We start from the raw sequence: 5312 nt of genomic DNA on the forward strand, positions 1-5312 counted from the left end.
CTGGGTAGTTTGGATGCTCACCTTACTAGACCTGGATGGAGGTGGGTGGTCCTTGGACTTCCCACAGGTCAGGGAACCCTGATGGTTCTTCAAGCTGATTAGGGAGAGGGACTTGATTGTGGGAGGGGGAGGGAAATGGGAGGCGGTGGCAGGGAGGAGGCAGAAATCCTCAATAAATAATTAAATTTTAAAAAAAAGAAACATCACTAGTGGCAAAAAACCTCACAGTCGCTAGAGATAAATTGTTGGCATTAGGCTAATAGAGAAAAATAAGAACTTGGTTAAATCATAAATGTTTCTGGTCCTGCTTTGATTCCCATGATTTAAATGTTGGGAACAGAACTCAGTGTCTTCATGCTAGGCAAGTACTGCATACCTAACTCCCTAAATTCCCAAGCAGTGTTTATTTACCCATCACGAGCCTGTTAATTTAGTCGAGTAAAACTGTAACATTTATGCTAGAATTTATTTCTTGCAGAAACTAGCTAATAAATTTATTCTATCCTGATTTATTTCATTTGCCTTCTCCATACTTTTTAAAAAATTATTTTATTTTTACATACTAATCCCAGTTTCCCCTCCATTCCTTCTCTCTCACCCCACTTTCCCCTTCCCCTCCCCATCTGTTCCTCAGAGAGGGTGAGGCCTCCCATGGGGAGTCAGCGGATTCTGTCACATCACCACACTGAAGCAGGGCCAAGACCCTTCCTCTTGTATCTAGGCTGAGCAAGGTTTCTCTTCATAGGAAATGTGCTCCAAAGAACCAGACCATTCATTAAAGATAGTTCTTGGTCCCACTACCAATGGCCTCACAAACTGCCCAAGCCACCCACTGTCATTGGCTAGATTGGTCATTTCCAGGTTTCCCAGAGTCCGTGAGCTCCCACTAGTTTGGGTCAGCTTTTTCTGTGTTTCCCCATCCTGGTCTTGACCCCTTTGTTCACAGCAACATTACTCATAATGGCCAGAACCTGGAAACAACCTAGATGCTCCGAAGAATATATAAAGAAAATGTGATACATTTACACAATGGAGTACTACTCAGTGATAAAAAAACATCATCTTGAAATTTGCAGGCAAATGGACGGAAGTGGAAAAAACCATCCCGAGTGACGTAACCCAGACCCAGAAAGACAAATATGGTATTTACTCACTCATGAGTGAATATGAGGCTTAAAACAAAGGATGACGAGCCTACAGTCTATAACCCCAGAGAAGCGAGGTAACAAAGAGGACCCTACGAGAGACATACCTGGCTCCATACTTCTTAAAATCTCCTCAAGCTGTTGATATCATGTGATAAGAAAAAAAAGACCACCAATTCTGCCTACAACCAAACCCATGCAAGGTTCTAATTGGAGAATGTGATATTCTTTGACTTCCCAGAGAGAGTAGTGACCTTTGAAGTCAGACATCACAGGGGTGACCCTGTCACCCAGTTCTTCCCAGAGACAGCTGTTCCTGACTTATGCTGTTGTTGTTGTGGTTCAGAGGTTCAGAGGTAGCTCATTGCTGGCTGCTGCTGCTTCTTTACCATGTGTGAGCATGAGCCTCTGCTGTTTTAGGATCTTTTCCTCAGCTCAGATAGTGAGATGTCTCCGCTTAATAGGTTGTCAGGGTGATGGCACCTGAAGAACAGCTCTCCCCTCCCCCTGCAGCTTTGGTATGAAAAGATCAATCTAGCGTATAAAAGCAGGCACAGACAAATGGCTAAACACTGTAGTACAATGAAGGCATACATCTCTAAAATGAGAATCTTGAAAATCAATAAGAATTGAAATTGAAAAAGGAAGAATTGTAGCTGTCAAGATGCAGGATATCAGTGGGACATTCGCACGAGGTACATTTGGCTTCTCTGGTGACTGGGAATGTCGTCAATTAAGAAAAGTTGTCTCTGGGGTGACCTTTGTTATGTGTCTCAGAAAAACATCACAACTCATCCCGAGGACTCGATGCCTCTCCCAACTCAAAATTATCCTCACCCATCACGTCAGCTTCCGGCATGAAGAGACCTTCCTCTTACCAGGGATGGAACTTGGAGGAGGAATTACAAGCCACATTTGAGAGGTTCTTGAGGTTGAGGATGGATCCAGTGAGGCCAGCATAGTTTAGAAGAACTCCACTCTTTAGTTCATTTCCCTCCGTTTATTCAATAATTTTTTGTTATGGATCATAATGGGGAATCTATAATATTTTATTTTTTGTTTCTCTTTTTTATTTATTAAAAATTTCCAACTCCTCCGCTCCTCCCATTTCCCTCCCTCTCCAGTCCTAAGAGCAGTCAGAGTTCCTTGCCCTGTGGGAAGTCCAAGGTCCTCCCCTCTCCATCCAGGTCTAGGAAGGTGAGCATCCAAACAGACTAGGCTCTCACAAAGTCAGTCCATGCAGTAGAATCAAAACCCAGTGCCATTGTCCTTGGCTTCTCAGTCAGCCCTCACTGTCAGCCACTTTCAGAGAGTCTGGTTTGATCAAATTCTCATTCAGTCCCAGTCCAACTGGCCTTGGTGACTTCCTATTAGATCAGTCTGACCATTTCCATGGGTGGACACACCCTTCACGGTCCTGACTTTCTTGCTCATGTTCTCCCTCTTTCTGCTCTTCATTTGGACCTTGGGAGCTCAGTCCATTGCTCTAATGTGGGTCTCTGTCTCTATCTCCATCCATCGCCAGATGAAGATTCTATGGTGATATGCAAGATATTCATCAGTGTGGCTATGGGATAAGGCCAGTTCAGGCACCCTCTCCTCTGCTGCCCAAGGAACAAGCTGGAGACATCTCCTTGGACACCTGGGAACCTCTCTAGAGTCAAGTCTCTTGCCAACCCTAAAATGGCTCCCTTAATTAAGATATCTACTTCCCTGCTCCCATATCCACCCTTCTCCATCTCAACCATCTCATTCCCCCAAGCTCTCCCCAATCCTCCCCTTCTCCCTCCCCATCTCCCCTTACCCCTACCCACCCCCACCTCCATGCTCCCAACTTTTGCCTGGCAATATTGTCTATTTCCAGTAAACATGAGGATAACTATATTTTTTCGGGGGATTCACCTTCTTATTTAGCTTCTCTAGGATCATGAATTATAGGCTCAATGTCCTTTATTTATGGCTAGAATCCACTTATCAGTGTGTACATACCATATTCATCTTTTTGGGTCTGGGTTATCTCACTCAGTAAAGTGTTTTCTATGTCCATCCATTTGCAATCAAAATTCAAGATGTCATTGTTTTTTACCACTGAGTAAAATTCTAAAGTGTATATGTGCCACACCTTCTTTATCCATTCTTCTATTGAGGGGCACCTAGGTTATTTCCAGGTTCTGCCTATTACAAATAGTGCTGCTATGAATATAGTTGAACAAATGCTTTTGTAGTATGATTGGGCATCTCTTGGGTATATTCCCAAGAGTGGAATTGCTGGGTCCTGAGTTAGAGAATGAAAATAGATTCCTATATATCACCATGCACAAAACTCAAGTCCAAATGGATTAAAGACCTCAGTATTAATCTGACCACACTGAACCTGATAGAAGAGAAAGTGGAAAGTAGTCTGCATCACATGGGCACAGGAGACCACTTCCTATGTAGAACCCCAGTAGCACAGACAATAAGAACAACAATGAATAATTGGGACCTCCTGAAACTGAGAAGCTTCTGTAATGCAAAGGACACTGTCATTAAGACAAAAAGGCAACCTGCAGAATGGGAGAAGATCTTCACCAACCACATCAAACAAAGGTCTGATCTCCAAAATATATAAAGAACTCAAGAAACTAGACATTAAAACTCTAATTAACTGGCTCTCTGCTCCTTCCTGTTCTAGAGACAGCCGCTGCTTTTCATGCATTGCCAGCCTCGTTCCAGAGACACGATAGTGAAGGTCAGAGTGAACGTATTTGGCCATATTGGACGCCTGGTTACCAGGGCTGCCTTCACTTTTGGCAAAGTGGACATTGTTGCCATCAATGACCCTTTCATCGACCTCAACTACATGGTCTATATGTTCCAGTATGACTCTACCCATGGCAAGTTCAAAGGCACAGTTGAGGCTGAGAATGGGAAGCTTGTCATCAACGGGAAGGCCATCACCATCTTCCAGGAGAGAGATCCTGCCAACATCAAGTGGAGGGATGCCGGCGCCGAGTATGTTGTGGAGTCTACTGGTGTCTTCACCACCATGGAGAAGGCTGGGGCCCACTTGAAGGGTGGGGCCAAGAGGGTCATCATCTCTGCCCCTTCTGCAGATGCCCCATGTTTGTGATTGGTGTGAACCATGACAAGTATGACAATTCCCTCAAGTATGACAAATCCCTCACCAACTGCTTAGCCCCCTTGGCCAAGGTCATCCATGACAACTTTGGCATTGTGGAAGGACTCATGACCACAGTCCATGCCATCACGGCCACCCAGAAGACTGTGGATGGCCCCTCTGGGAAGCTGTTGCGCGATGGCTGTGGTGCTGCCCAGAACATCATCCCTGCATCCACTGGTGCTGCCAAGGCTGTGGGCAAAGTCATCCCAGAGCTGAACAGGAGGCTCATGGGCATGGCCTTCCACATTCCTACCCTCAATGTGTCCATCGTGGATCTGACATGCCGCTTAGAGAAAGCTGCCAAGTATGACGACATCAAGAAGGTGGTGCAGCAGGCATCCGAGGATCCACTAAAGAGCATCCTGGACTACACTAAGGACCAGGTTGTCTCCTGCAACTTTAACAGTGACTCCCACTCTTCCAACTTCGATGCTGGGGCTGGCATTGCTCTCAATGACAACTTTGTAAAGCTCATTTCCTGATACAACAATGAGTTCGGCTACAGCAACAGAGTGGTGGACCTCATGGCCTACATGACCTCTCAGGAGTAAGAAGCCCACCCTGGAAAACCCACCCCAGCAAGGACACAGCAAAAGAGAGGCCCTCGGCTGCTTAGCAGTCCCTGTCCTAACTCAACACTTGACATTGAGCGTCTCCCTCACAGTTTCCATCCTAGACCCTCAGATAGCAGGAGGGGCTTAGGGGGCCCTACTCTCTTGAATACCATCAATAAAGTTCACTGCATCCCCTCAAAAAAAACCTCTAATTAACCCAATTTAAAAAATTGGGTACTGAAATGAACAGAGAATTCTCAACAGATGGAGTTCAAATGGCCAAAAGACACTTAAGGTCATGCTCAACCTTCTTAGATCAGGGAAATGCAAATCAAAACAACTTTGAGACACCATGTTACACCTGTCAGAATGGCTAAAATCAAAAACATCAATGATAGCCTATGCTGGAGAGGGTGTGGAGTAAGGGGAACACTCATCCATTGTTGGTGA

The 5312-nt window shown here is 45.1% G+C and overlaps 1 pseudogene; it reads left to right on the forward strand.

Moving 5' to 3' along the window:
* Positions 1-3915: 3915 nt before the first annotated feature.
* LOC101988118 lies at positions 3916-4859 on the forward strand (annotated as a pseudogene).
* The last annotated feature ends 453 nt before the right edge of the window (positions 4860-5312 follow it).

This window comes from Microtus ochrogaster, chromosome 6 (assembly GCF_000317375.1).
Source record: "Microtus ochrogaster isolate Prairie Vole_2 chromosome 6, MicOch1.0, whole genome shotgun sequence".
Classification (NCBI taxonomy): domain Eukaryota; kingdom Metazoa; phylum Chordata; class Mammalia; order Rodentia; family Cricetidae; genus Microtus; species Microtus ochrogaster.